Below are 16118 nucleotides of genomic sequence, written 5' to 3' on the forward strand. Positions count from 1 at the left end.
AGCAGTCATTGGTTGGCCATTCCCTTCAGTTTCTGCTCCATCTCTGTCCCTGCACATCTTATAGGCAAGGCACTTTTTGGATCAAAGGCTTTTGTATGTGGTTTGGTGTCCTTATACCTCCAGTGGGAGTCCTGCCTGGCTACAGGAGGTGACCACTTCAGGCTCCATATTCCCCTCTGCTAGGAGTCTCAGCTAGAGTCACTCCCCATAAACTCCCTGTAGCCTCCCTGTCCTCCATACCACCCCAGGTCTCTCTGGTACAACCTAGAGATGTTCCCCTCAGGCCACTGATTTCTGTTCTCTCTCCCTAACTCTTCCTATACATGATCCTGCCCCAGACCCATTCCCCTCCGTATCTCCTCTCCCTCTCAGTTCTCTTCCTCTACTCACCTCAGATATCTACTTTGTCTCTTGAAGGCACTAAAATCAGAAAACAGTTCATGTTCCTTTTTGTGAATTATTGATGAAGTGCCCATACTGGAAGAAGTATGTTAGGCATCTATTGACTTCTGTGATGTTCTACTATCCCCAGCCTTGCTCTAAGATCCTGATCCCTTCTTCCCTGCCCTTTTCTTTTTTGTCATCTCAGCATATTTTACCCACGTAAACTTCCAATAAACAAATAGCTTCTCAAAGTATCTACAGTATTTTCAATGATTATGTAACAAACGTGAGGGGAAAGTTCACTCCAGTCAATGTAGGGCAAGGAGTGTAGGAGCCATGTTGAGTATTTTAATATGTGCCACTGATTTGTAGAAAGTCATTGCTGCTTTTCCTTCTCGAGCCTGTTTATTTTACATTTGACGGAAATCCTCCAACAGGCCCCAGGTAGTTGGTTTCTTTTCTTCACTGAACAATGGGAAATAGCAATGTTTACCAACCTGCAAAGAGCCTTGGCTGTGATTAGGTTCAAACTTTTCACTTCTAGCCACAGAACTCCAGTTGTAGAGAGACGATTGCTTATTAGTTGTGGAGGAAATGAAGTTTCTCAACTCATTGGGCAGCGTCTGAATCTACTGAGACATGTAATAGTATATGCTTAGTAATGAGTGCTGTTTAACAGGAACACTCGGAAAATAATATTCGTTATAAAATTGTGTGACTAACTGTAAGTAGTATAAAAGTAGGCCAAGACACATCCTTTCTGGGACCCCTTCTCTCTCTCTCTCTCTCTCTCTCTCTCTCTCTCTCTCTCTCTCTCTCTCTCTCTCTCTCTCTCTCTCTTTCTCTCTGTGTGTTTTATATAAGCTTATATGTATATGTATGCTTCTATGTGTGTATGTATGTGCATGTATATGTTTCTCTGTATGTGTGTGTGTGTGTGTCTCCTTCTATGTGTCTCTCTGTGTGTCTATTTCTCTCTGGGTGTCTGTATGTCTGTTTTTCTGTGTTTCTCTCTGTGTGTGTCTCTCTGTCTGTCTGTCTGTCTCTCTCTCTCGTTGTGTGTGTGTGTGCGCGCGCGTGCGCGCGCGCGCATGCGCGCATGTGTTTGTTTCTCTGTGTGTATGTTTCTGTTTCTGTTTGTCTCTCTGCCTGTGTCTGTTTCTCTATGTGTGTGTCTATCTCTGTTTGTGTGCTTCTCTTTCGTGTGTGGGTCTCTCTCTGTGTGTCTATGTGTCTCTGTGTCTATCTGTCTGTCTGTCTCTCTCTCTCTGTGTTGTGTGTGTGTGTGTGTGTGTGTTTCAGATAGATGGTTTGCAGCATCTTATATTTTTCTCATTACTGCAGGATATTCTTTGGCATAGATTTCTGGCTGCATGTAATTAAAATTATTACCACAAAAACTAGAGAAAGAAGTCTATTTAGACAGGTTATCAATTTTTAGAAATCTAGAGAACCTCCCCTACTCTTTGACAGTATTACATACAGAGCAGGCTGTCATTCAGCAATAGGTTACAGCCGTCAAATAACAATGACCTAGAAGTGTCTGCATATCTAGAACACCTGGGACATTTAACAACTTTTAATGACTATTTTAGAGTAAATCACCACTTTAAGTTTATAGTTCCAAATTTAGTGTCATCATAGTTACATTTCTATTGACATGACAAAGCACCATCACCAAGGCAACATAAAAAGTACTAATTTGTGGCTCATGATTTCAGAGGGTTAGAGACATGACTGCCACGGTGGGGAGCATGGCAGCAGGCAGACAGGCATGAGGCTGGAGCAGTAGCTGGGAGCTTACATCTGGTCCACAAACAGGAGGCAGAGAGGGAGAGGGAGGAAAGGGCCAGCTGTGGGTCTAGAGTTAATTGACATCTAATACAAATAGAAGCTTGCCCGATAAACCGTGAGAAGTGCATTAATCTGTAAGTATAATGGCAAGTCATTACGAGTCAGATTAATACCATATCCACTTAGCCAAATAAAAGTAGTTGGCCTTCTGCTAGGGCCTCTATGATCAGTCTAGCCATGAGTTCTTCAACTAATGATTCTGTCGGGTATGAATTTCATCTTGTAAAGCAGGACTTAAATCTAATGAGAAAGTGAAAGCTATTCCTACAATGTTTGTAGCACCAACGAACCAGACAGAAGTGGGCGTGACATTGCTGAGCCCGTAAGCATTTTAGCCCAGAGTTCCAGCTGGGTGAGAGAGATAATTTTTTTCTACTATGGTAGCTGCATAGCACGTTAATCACTATGGAAGCTAGCTAGCAGTGATGAAGCTTACAGGGCAGTGCCAACTTAATTGCTCCGTATTCCGTGACTCTTATACATGATATCTTCAGCAATAGGGTGTCGCCATCAAGTTCTGGGGAATCACTACCAGCAATACTGTTTAGAGATCTATGGAGTCACACTGGCCAACAACTCCAAAACGCAGAATCCATTCCTGGCACTGAGCATTTTGGGGCGGGGGTGGGGGTTTCTGGTATCTAATAGGAGTATCATTACTCCCTTAGAGGGTAATTCCGTGTGACTTTTTCAAAGTTCTTTAGTAATATGTATCTCTCCCCTGTCCTTTATTCTATTCTTCCTGTTCCTCCTCTACCCCAATTTAACCCTTCCTCTTCACCATAGAAATAGCCTCTCATAGTTGTCCTTGGCGTAGATGCTATGAGTTATGATGCTAATCTACAGTTAAATGTTTCCATTATGTCTGCCAATGTACCTTGGTACACTGTGCCTTGTTTGATTAAACATGGAAGGCAATATATTGTTTCTTCCTCTGTTATATCTGTAGGTTGCTAAGCTCCCTTAAATCACTGAACGCTCCATCTGGTAATCAACTTGATTTCTATTAAGTAATTTTCAAGTGAAAGCTAAGAAATAGTTAATTGCATACACATGAGAAATGTGTACCTTTTAAAAGATTGGTGATCATTTTGTTTTTTTAAGAAAAAGTCTTTCTATAAGCCCCAGCCCCGATTTGGAACTTGCCATGTAGACCTAATATGGTCATGGAAGCTGTAATCACATTTCAGAGTGAATTGTAATGTTGAATAAGGACAGCAACCATTATTTACATGTTTATACGGCATGAATAGATATGTGAAGGCTATCACAAAATCATTCATTGTAGCGTCACTAACATTTGGACAAATGTGTCAAAAAATGTGGTTACAATGTTAGATAGTTCAGCCAGGGCAGCATTTGCCTTGTAAGCACAGGGATGGGGAAGATCCCTGGGGCTGTTGACAAGCCAGGCTAATGTAGTTAGTGAGTTCCGGGCCCATGAGAGACCTAGTCTCAAAAAAAGATTAACACTGACTAAGAAAGGTTGCTCTTTGATCACCAAAGATAAACATACATATACCACCAGTCTACTGCCATAACTTGTGTACACACTGCTACACATACACATACACACACACACACACAAAACATACATATAGACACACAGAGACATACACATACACACACAGAGGGATACACAAACCCACAGAGAAAAAGAGAGAAGGAGAGAGACAGAGGGAGAGGAAGAGGGAGAGGGGGAGAGATTAAGAAATCATAATCAAGGTGACAGGGAGATATGGGCCAAGAGTGGAGAGAAAAAGAAAACAATAAAAAACATGTATTTTAAAATACCATAATGAAACCTAATGCTTTGTACGCTAATTTTTAAAAAGTAGACACATCAATGAATGAAATAAGTCATCATCCCAAAGTACTATTTGTGGTACTCTGTGTTATGTGGTTTGTAATTATATCTCAAAATTCACTTCCATAGAACTGTGCATGCACGTAGCAGTAAGCATCTTTCTGGATGTCTGACATTATGCAAAGTGGGATGGCTTGCCATCTGAAAGAACAGCTATTAAACGTTTCCCCCCTTTACCATCTTCAATAAGATTAAATGTGATTAAACAAGATTAAATACCTCTATTCAGTATTCTGACACAAAAGGACAAAATGCTATTTAGACTAACTTGCTTTCCAGTATTTTACTATTTGTTTCCAAGTGAATGCCAGCTAACATTATTTTTAAAACTTCAATTTTACTATTCAGATTTGAGGAACGATACATAATTTAGCAATCAAAGCAAATAGGAAGCAAAAGCAATAGCAAGAATCGAATATTTCCCCTCTAAAATAGTATTGCAACATTTAGTAATCTCACCAGTCATTTTCTGTGGATTATATATTTATTTTTCTTATATAAGACAGAAGTAAGATGTATTGTTCCATTGGAGGTACTGTCTTAAAAAATTATGAGAAATTCAAAAGTATGTTGGAAATCTTCAGACACTCTGTGCCTTTACTGTTAGTAATGACAGATAATTCGTGATGCTTAGCCATTGTACAAAGATTATTATTGAGTTCCAGCCATTCTAAGTAACTCTGTGTTGTTCTGGTAGTCTACCCTTGTATGTAGCCCCATCAAGTAAAAGAAGAGTTGGAGAAAGGCTACCTCATATGTCAGAAGGGAGCCTGGAAGGTCGGAGGAAGATAAAGAAGCTATGTATGTTGAGCTTCCTTACTGATCACACCTAAGGAGGCCCATGCTACCGTCTCTGCAAGGATTCGTTTACCAGACTCAGTGACTCCTGGCCATTTGAACAAACTCTGCCATAGCACATACCCAATAAATGTTTGTCACATAAAAAAATTTAACCCAAATTCAAACTTAGAGTTTACTACTAATTATAATTTTGCATGTTTCCTCAAAACCACTTCCTCTGGGATTAATGACCATCCTTTGTTATTGTAAAATATAAAAAATAAAAAATATCATTGTCTTTTATCCCCACTAGGTCTACATCGCAGTGCCCCAAGATATCTGCTAGATATCTTGGCGGAAACACATCCCAACTCCTCGGCGGCCCAGTGTCTCCTGCCGCCACACATTTTCTTACACTCAAACCATCACATAAAAGAACACACGACACAATAATCCTTGACACAAATGGTAAGATATAATTACCCAACTAAACATACAAAACCCAGTACCATGCACCCCTTAAGAACATTAATAACAACCTGTAAATACACAGAGCGGAATCTTAACATCACCTGCCATGGCTTCTCTCCCTTTCCCTCCTGTCTCTTCCTGTTCCAGTCTCCTCCTCTTCCTTCAAACTTTTCTCCCGCCCATCCTTCCTTCTCCTCCAATGACAGGCCTCCTTCTATCCTGTACCTGCCCCTCACCTGTATTTTACAAATTCACTGGGGAGAAGGTTCTGGTGAAGTCACCTGAGTACTAGGCAGCTGTCCTTGGGGCAGTGGAATTAGCATCAAAATACAGATAGCTTCAGGGCAAACCACAACTACTCTTAATGGGTGTGTTTTGAAAGTTATGTATCACAAAATGAGGACATTCCTCTGCGGCTGATGTTGTAGCTCAGTTGGTAGGAAAGGTGCTTAGTTTACAAAAGCCCTAGAATGGGAGTCCCACCTCTACCCCTGAATATATAAACCAGAGAATTAGGAGTTCAAGGACATCCATGATCGCATAGTGACTTCAAGACCAGCCGTATAAAAAACAACAATAAACTTGCATATATCTCAGTCTAAATAATAGTGTAGTCTAGAGGAGGAAAAGCTCTCTCTCTCTCTCTTACCCCGCCCCCCACCTTTCTATGTGTATGTTCATAAACTTCACTAAGACTCCGAACTCACAAATTTCTTGGCTTTTCTGTTATCTCGGTGTCAGGAAGGATCCTTTATGGATAAAAACTGAGAAGCAAAGAAGTCAGTATGGTTATAAACCACCAAAAGATTTTTAAAATCGTTGCCACATTTCAATTTTCTATTAAAACACACCATTGTGAATGTGACAACTTGGCAGGGATTGATTTTTTTTTTCACTTAGAAAATTATTATTCTAATGCTAAATGAGTGTTGTAAGATTAATTTCCCTAGCACGTTCCAGGTAGCAATAGTAGAAGGGAATTCTGAGTCCCTTTGAGAGGTGCTAGCTTTACTCTTCTGGACACTGGCTCCCCTTGGTATGTTGGTTTCAGGTGTCAATCACAGTCAGGATACTGATGGATATCACTTGGGAACAAGCATTTTGGGTGACTTCGAAGTCAATTGGAATGAACGTGCCAATTTTACATTTAGTGGCAGAATTCTCTTTAGTGTATATTTCAGTAAAGAATCACTTTAAACCAATGACATGACAGACTCTAGGAAAGGGAACCTCAATGGAAAGTGCTCCTGAGTGACAGTGTGTTAATCAAGTAAACCAAGGGAACATTTTCCCAATCCTGTCATTTCCACGCTGCGGCTTTCTCTGGTTTGGATTGCGCCCATTATACCTCCTACTGTGTTGTTTCAGAGTATATTTAGTTTCGAAACAGTCCTTCTGGGGAGTTGCGAGAATGGGAGCCCACACAGGGTAAGGGTAGATGACGTGGTTTTAGGTACGGCGTGGAGCACATACATGTTGAGGATCCTTCTGGTTTGTGCTGGTTTGTGATTGATCACCTGTGCTCAGTGAAAGCTGGAAGCATCCAAACCGAGAGCAACGTTTCCTATCCCTCTGAGTCGTGTGGCTTGTTCCGGAAATACCTGCTCACTCTCCAGAGGGTAGAAGAGGATAACCGGGCTAGTTGGGTCACTGCCTAGAATGCCCCAAGTTCGTTTCCAGAAACCCGTCTTTGATTGAACGGTGGTTCATAAAAGAATGTCAACACCCTTGAATTGAAAACGAAAGTAACATAGCATTAACGTCCACGGGTTCCCAAGCAGTGAGTCTAAACAGAGCCAACTTACACTAGAGTGAGTGCCGTATCTCACACCAGGCAGTAGATTATTACTTACAAAGCAACGGCATGAGATATAAATAAATAGTCAAATAGGCAGTGATGGTGTATAAAGGAATCACCTTTAAGTGTCGTATTCAAAGTCCTTCTCTACTATGGTCCAAGTTCTCCAACCTTTGTTTCACTCTGAGTCTGACATGGATGACCTTGCATTAAGTCTGCACACGCCTGCCCTCTCAGACCTCTCTCCTGGAAAATTCCCTTCTCCACTTCAAGGCAGTGACCTTATTTAGGTAGATCAGACAGAAATGCTAGGTCCAGATGTTTCCTTGCTTGTGGTAATTGACGCGTATAAGCAGCACGGTGCTTGTGGGTGGGGACAGCTGTAGACTCCCAACCCCCGAGGAACGTCCTCGCCGTCCTGTCCTCACAATCCAAGAACCAAGTGCACATCAGGCGCAAGTGCAGCGTTTTGTAGAATTGGAGCTACAAAGATCAAAATGTACAAGGGGAAACTGAGTTATCATCACTCTTTGTGAGCCATAGCCATCTAAAGGTTACCATGGATTGCATCGTAAGCTGTAACCTATCAGCAGGACCCCATGACAGTCTTAACGACAGGGATGGCACGTTCTATCCTGAGCATCGAACTGTGTTTTCCACCCCCTGTGCTTTCCACTTGATTCATGAACCAGAGATGGTAATGGAAGATACACTTTATTAAGAGCCCAGAGGGAAGGATGGGCATCTGTTTCTGCTATCTTTTTTTTTTTTTTTTTTTTTTGCCTTTTTTTGATTTGTGTGTCCAAGACAGACTTAGTGGCATAAGCCTGTAACTCCAGCTACTGGGAATCTGGTGCAGAAAATTGCTGAGTTCAAGACTTGCTTGGCCAATAAACTGAGTTTAAGTCTACCCTGGGCAATTTAATGAGATACTGTCACCAAATCGAAAAAAAAAATAAATATATACGAATGTCCAAAAATATTCTTCTGTGATAAAGAACTTGCCTAACACTAAGGGGTTCTGAATTCAACCTCCAATACTCCAAAATAAATAAAAATATTCCTGAGCTCAGTTTCCTAGCATCCAGGAAAGCAGAATCTGGCCCTGATTATTATCCCTGATGCGTGCTCTGGCTTTAATATTAATGTGTCATCCCCTTCTCTTCTTAGAGCACTCTCTTCTTTTCCAGTCAATGGATGAACACTTAAGTTGTCTAGTATGTACGAAGATTGGCTACATTTCTTAGTGCCGAAATAAATCTGTTTCCCAGCTGCAGCCAGGTCTATAAACAGTAAGTGAGTTTGGCTAAGAGCATAAGGACTGTTCTACTCAGATGTCGGCAGATTTTCTGAGGAGCAACTGAGGATCAGTTGTGTGTGGGTCTGGCCACTAAATTACGTCAGAAGATCTTAGCCCATCCACACTGATTGCTGTTCACACATGAGTCTAAGACTGTGGCTGTTACACTGGTATCTTTTTAACAGTTTTCAAGTGGTTGTGGGAAGAGATGTGAGCTCTTTCAGCAGACATGACAAACTGTAGGGGAGGAAGCAATAAGGCAGCTTAAGGGCACGCTCTTCAAATTCAATATTTAAAGTGTGTCAGGTAGAGACAGGAAGGGCAATGCCACCACAGGGAAGCACAGACTGCTGGCCCCGATTTACTAAGAAAACTCATTTCTCCCAAACGTTTCTCCCACTGTCATCAAAAAGAAGTCTTAATATCTTACAACTAAGAATTATTTCTTGAGGTTAAATTAAGATCTATCCACTCACAGGGACAAGTCTTTGAACACATGGTCCCACAGATCTTTCAAGCCAATTAGAGCCAATTTTACTTCCTTGTGTGCCCTATCAGGGTGGGACATCCTTTAAGACAGCATCCATGTGTGTGATATAGGACAGGAAAGAGTATTTGAGTGTCCTGGAAACAGCAGGTGTGCTAGGAAGAAACAAAACAATCCACAAGCAGGTGAAGGAACTGTAGGATCCAAGAGAGTACTGAGATCCGAAGGGAGTCCCGACAGTGAGAGAGATTCAACTAGCACGCTTGGATTTTCTTTTTCTTTTTCTTTTTCTTTTTCTTTTAATTGGATTTTTTTTTTATTGACAATTCAAATGTTATCCCCTTTCCCGGTTTCCCATCCATAAATCCCCTATCCCATCCCCCCTGCTTCTATGAGTGTGTTTCCTCACCCACCTACACACCCACCAACCCCTTTCTGCCACTCCACCCTGACATTCCCCTACACTGGAGCAGGACCAAGGGCTTCTCCTCCTGTTGCTGCCATATCATACGTGCTTTTTAAAAAATTTATGTTTATTATATAAATTGTGTGTGTGTGTGTGTGTGTGTGTGTGTGTGTGTGTGTGTGCTGTGTTTATATGTACTCACTCAACACACCCACACGTGAGTGCAGGTTCCTGTGGCGTTCAGAAGAGACCATCAGAGCCACTATGACTGCTGAGAACTGGACCTGGGTCCTCTATAAGAGCAGCAAGTGCACTTAACATTAGAGCCGTCTCTCCAGCTCCTATGTTGGGTATTTGTTTTTTAAATATTGCTTCAGTTTCATTTCCTGAACTTGTAAGCCATTTATTTACATATCTGCCACTTGCAAACCTCAATCTAGCCCTGCAGTTTTACCGGTTCTGTTCATTTATAAATTAGGATGACTGTAGGTCAATTTGTTAATTTCTCTAAACCTGTTGAAAACATAAAAGGTCTCCTGTCATAATTTCTGATTCTGGAAAGTTCAATGACTAAAGGCTCAGTATGGCAAAGAGAATCAGCAAAATCCCACTGATAAATCCCACTGAGAAATTTGCAGTGTTTTTTTTTTTCCTGGTAAGTGTGTAACTGGCTGTTTTCACTGAGCGTCTACCCCGTGTTGTCCCACAGACCTTCTCCTCCAATTTTGGCAACTCTAAGACATGGATAAGGTTTTTAACTCCAACTCACAGATAAAAAACAAAGGCTCATGGAGGTCAAATCACTTGGTCAAGTTTATTCTGCTGAGCAGGAAGCACAGCGAAAACTCAAAAGCAGATGCGTGAGACTCTGGAGATAGACTGTTGACCTTTGAGGTGATTCACCATGGTTGGCTCACACGATTTGGGGGGAAAAAATAAACAGGCGAAAGCAAAAACCAAAGATAATTATTTACTGTGCAATGTATAAAACCATGTGAAAACACAGAGAAGCACGAAGAGGCACACAAAGGCACAGAGGCGGATCGACTGTTAGCTTAAATTGAATCCGGAATGCCCTGAAATTGTCCCCAATCAGCATTTCTGTAGCAGCTTTCCAAGCAGACAATAGGCTAACCATCTACAAATTGAATTATAGGATGGTTACCAAACTGCAAACTTACAGTAGGCCTGTGACTAAGTAAGAATTTTCAGGAAAAAAAAGGGGGGAGGAATAGTGCAGAGAGTGTTAGGAATTTGGTATTGGCATTCCCTGCATTGTTGGTCCTCTTTCAGGGGAGCGGCCCTATGGGGAATATTCTTTGGACTGGTTCAAATACCGGGACTAATTTATTTCTCTTCTCCTGTGCCTGTCTTTCAGGAAGGCTGTGACTACAGTTACTGTGACTACGTATGCAAGATGCCATTACACTGTGGCACCCACAGCCCACAGTCGTGACAGGGAAGACCAGGATGTTAAGCCATTCTACCCTCACATGATCACACGATCTCTGCAAGTTCTTCTGTTTGCTTGGTTGGTTTTCTCTTTGTTTATTTTTTGTTTTGTTTTGTTTTGTTTCGTTTTCTACTTGGGTTTTAATACTTGATGTCAACTCCACAGAACTTGCACTTGGAACTAGATTTTTCTCAACTCTAATTTAGGGTCAAAATGTAATATAAATATGGAACCTGGAAGTTACACAGCAGTTTTAAGAGGGTATTTGTTTAAGAAGTATACAGGGTAAAGACGGGAGCAGTGTTCCCACGTTAACTAGTCAAGTATTGTAGGGCTGCAGTGGAGGAAAATATCTAAACACAAAAGCAACATAATGTCTGTGCTCCTTTCCCATGCTTCACAGACCTTGTCTCCAGTATTCTTTCTATGATTGAAGCTCCCTTGTCAAATGTAGATTGTAGATGAGTCAGAAAAAATACATACAGAAAAGTAAACAAAGACACATAGTAACGTGACAAGCCAAGCTGTATAGAAAACCAATACACGTGTGGGACATTCAAATCTCTTTTTGTCAATATGACAAATAATCAAATCAACACTATGGTAAGATGTTACATTTGTGTGCCCAAAAATACCAGAAAAGCAAAGGCGAACAATAATCAGTGTTGAGAGAACCTGGGAAAACTGGAAGGCCAGTGCTTTGTCCCAGGACACACTAATTGGTTAATTTAATTGGTTAATTCGTTTGAAACATTGTTTCTATTTACTAAAGCTAAGAAAATGTGTACACTTGTTCATCAGTTCCACTCTTGTATATCCATTCATCTACGTAACATGATCATTATTAACCTAAATATAAACTTGAAGCAAAAAAAAAATGTGCACTCAAACTAGAATATGATTTTTAAGAATCCTGATGAGCCCCAAATTATCTCAGATATTTGAGAAATAAATTTTAAAAATACAAAGTATCTTAGGCTTTGAACACCTTTTAGTATGTTTCTAATGTTACACATGTTGAATTTGCCCTTTGTGTTGAAGGGTTTCACCACACCAGTGCTCTGTCTCTGTATGAGGCTCCTGCTGTTTACCAGTTCTCTTATGTCTTCTTTAAGAAAATAAAGGAAAAGACACATTTGCTTCCTTCTCATTTTTTTTCTGGAACCTGTTATTTTTCTGGACCGCAGATCTCACAGCACTTTACAGTATTAGTGGGATATAGTGAAGACCTCAAAGATCTTAAAGTCAGGTTAGCTGGGGATAAAACTCCTCCCCTGTCTAAAAGCTTGGTTCTTCCCCAAATCCAAGGCTTTGCTTTTGACTTTAAAAAAAAAAAAAGACACATAATCTCCAGAATGAACACTGATCCTGCTTTCCTCCTTCCTACGATTTAAGGACATGGGCACTGTTTGCATCATCTGGAGCTCCGGCAGTCAATCACTGTTCCTCAAAATGGTTATTATTCACATACCTAAGAATAAAGAAAAATGGGCTGGAGAGATGGCTCAGTGGTTAAGAGCACTGATTGCTCTTCCAGAGGTCCTGAGTTCAATTCCCAGCAACCACATGGTGGCTCACAGCCATCTGTAATGGGATCTGAGGCCCTGTTCTGATGTGTCTGAAGACAGCTACAATGTAATCATATATAATAAATAAATCTTTAAAAAAAGAATAAAGAAAAACTTTAGATGAGCAAAATGACATTGAATGTACATAGAGACTGCTAAGTATGCCCATGCTTAAATGGATGAGAAATAGTAAGAGTCAATTATAAATTGTTATATTGAAAAACAAAAGCAAAAGTACTATTGATGATTATACTTACAAATTAATCCAGTATAGAATACATCATGTAAAACTATTTTGTTGTTGGGGTAATAATGCTAATAACCCAGGTGCTGAATTCAGTCTTGGGGGGGAACTCAGCTTCACTGTGAGGTTTGTTTACTTTCAGTTACCCATCTAAATCATGAAAGTCATTTGTAATACCCACCTCATAAATTAAACAAAGTAATGGGAACTAAATGAGGTAGGACCTGGCAATTATGTATGCAGTGCCTGGCTCACATTTAATACAATACATATTTTAACATTGCTATAATTTCTAGAACCAGGATCCAGGAAAGGGTGAGGGAGGCGGAGTCACCAACAGGGAAAACAGACGCTGGAGACCAATATTCGGGTGTAGATCTACTGTATTGCAGAGCAGCAAGTATTTTTTTATTCAGTGAGGAAATCCAAATGGGCTATGGAATGGTCAATTATCTCACCATCGCTAAGGGGAGGTTCCAGGATGGCAGCACTAAGGGGCCTTCCACAAGATGGAAGAAGCAGTCACCGCCCTATTCTGGGCCCAGGATCCACTTGTTCTCTGTCACACGGGATACCAGGGGACATAGGCACTCATAGTGTTAAGGTAGTATGGAAGCCTTCCTCAGTGTCCTCCGGGCCACACCCAGGAACTACAGGACCTGCACCCCTATAGGACGTAGCAATTATAAATGCTATGCCTAGCTCCCAATTAAAGCAATATTCATTTTAGTATTGTCATTCTTCTTTAATTACTGAGAATTCTTCTTTTTTCAACTAGATTAATTGTAGAAAATTCATCTAGACACTGAATCAGCAAATGCTGACTTATTACTCCTAGGAAAGTACAAGGTTAGAACCCTGTAAGTCTTGGATAATAATATTTTCACATAACCTTGTTGGAGGCATGTTTCTGTTTCAAGCTTTATTTACCACGTGGTAGTTTAACACTGAGCCTACAGTCCTATAACTCCCTCCTCAGTGAAGCCTAGCCCACACAGCTAAGTTCTCCATATGCACATTAAATGCACAGAACATTAGGTAGCATTTCAGCTGTACAAGTGGTGTGTGTTCTGTTAGCAAATTACCCCTTCCTAAAACAGCTACACACAAAAAAGGCCAAATGTCATACTAACTAGACCATTCAAGAGACACTTAATCATGTAAGCAGAATGAATTAAGAATACAGAATGTGATCTTGGTCACTCTCAACTGAAATGGGTTAGATGACTAAAGACTATGAAAATAAGATCAGTTTTCTATGGTCTCTGGCCTCATGAGCCCTGGGAAGCTAGCTAGGGTTTCCTTCCTGTTGAGTTGACCTTAAGTCCAATGAAAGGGCTGTTGCTTCTGACCAAGATGCAAATGACTCTTCTTACACCTTGATGTATATTCTGTGATGCTGGCAATGGTGGATCATGGATGTTGCAGGTGGGTAGGATGGTTCAATTGCTTCCGTCCCTTGGAAGCTTCCAAAATATCTCCTGGAGCCATGAAAGGTATACGGCCGGAAGGAGTCTTTCAGGTCAGAACCAGCTCAAGTCAGTTGTGTATGTTGTGTGTGGTGTCTTCAGCTACGGTGGCTCACCATCAGCTCTCAAGAAGAAGCCAATGGCTACATCCATAACTCATGCTACTTTGGAAGTCAATAGGACCACCCTTGCAGTCGTTTCTGGTCCTGGGGTTTTGTTAGTCTGTGGTTGTTGTGTGTACTGTTGTCTGCCTAAGTCATTTAACTTCCTTTAATAAGTATGTGAGTCCAACCAAAGAGCATGCATGGACTGGACCTAGATACCCTACACATATGGAGCAGATGTGCAACTTGGTCTTCATGTGGGTCCTCTAAAAATTGGAATGGAGCCTGTCTCTGACTCGGACTCTGTTGCCTACCTTGGGATCCTTTTCTCCTAGCTAGGCTGCCTTGTCTGGCCTCAGAGGGACAAGTGCTTAGTCCTGATGCAGCTTGATGTGCCAGGGTGAGCTGGTACCTTGGTGGGGGGTGGGGTGTTCTCTCCTTCTATGAGGAGAGGGAAGAGGGGAATAAAAGAAGGAGAATGGGAGCAGCTGAGATCAGGATGTAAAGTGAATAAATAAATTAATTAATGAAAAATAAGTGTGTGTGTACTTTCATGTATTATACACAATTTTAGGTAATTACAAAATAATATTAACCCTTGAGGCTTTATCAAATAATTTTGGTAGTATTTGTCCCTCTTTCTCTTCTGTTCTTGACCTTTCTCCCTCCCCAGTTGGAGCTCCTACACATTATTCCTCTTTCTACTTCATATAGACCAAACAATTCCTTACTTCATTCTATGTTTTGTCTTATATCTACGGATAAGCATAGTTATCACAGAAGCATCTCTTTATATCACAGAAAACCACAACTGGATACAATGTAGATATCAACTGAGCAGCTCTAGCTCCAGTGGATACTTATACACCATCGATCCTGAATCTATGGCTCCTAGAACATCACAGAAGAGTGAGAGGGGGAAAAACTGTCAGAGCCAGGATAACAGGAAGTCTGGTGTGAAACAGCCTGTGCAGGAAATGGCTGCCTAAGCAAGACTGGGACAACAGCAGCATGTTGATGTGGAAGGGGGATATTTTCACTGGGGACGCATCCTTAAACAAAAACTATAGGCAACTGCTGTCTGGTAGGAGAAGGAGAATTGACTTCTCCCAGAGATTAATTACCTTATAGGTTCCAGTGCAGAGTGGTTATCCTTAAAACCATATAAACAAAATGAACTCGGCATGACGTATTTAAGTGTATTTGTTGATACATATACATACACATGTGCACTTAACCAAAATAATCAAAGCAAAAGACTATCAACTTGATAATGGGGTACATGGAAGGGGTTCAAGGAAGGGTGGTATCTGGGAGGGGCTGGAGGGAGAAAAAGGAGGCGGATGTGATTAATTCTATTTCTATGAAAAAAATAAAAATAGATGAATATAATGAAAGTGACATGTGTTTTGATGCTGAAGTTAAAATAAATAGAATTTAACTGGCAAATTTATCAATATAGAATCTATGCCTATTAAGGATCAATTAATATTAACTTTTGAAAACCTCAAATAAATTAGTTTGTCTGTCTAATAGAGTTCAAAATAGATTATTAAGAAGAAGTCGGAGACTGACATTCATTGCAAGAACTGTACATCTGGGCAGGGTTATACCAGGCATTCTGTTAAGTTAGATTTTTTTTTTTTAGTAACAATGAGGTATTATCAACTAAAAGTTTCACACAGAAGAATTTCACTGCTAAAAGCAGGCTCCATGTAGAATAGATACTCATTATTTACTGAATAAGTTCAGTATTGGCTGAGAAGTGTTAGGCAGAGAACAGTTTTATTAGGTTTAGAGGCAGAGAAACCATACTCTTCTTTGGCAGTCAGCATTTGTGCTGGCTAGTTTTATTTCAACTTGACACAAACTAGAGATAATCTGAGAGGGGGATCGTCAACTTAGAAAATGTCTCCATAGTAGGAGGCTATAA

Source organism: Rattus rattus, chromosome 2 (genome assembly GCF_011064425.1).
Source record: "Rattus rattus isolate New Zealand chromosome 2, Rrattus_CSIRO_v1, whole genome shotgun sequence".
In the NCBI taxonomy this organism is placed as follows: Eukaryota; Metazoa; Chordata; class Mammalia; order Rodentia; family Muridae; genus Rattus; species Rattus rattus.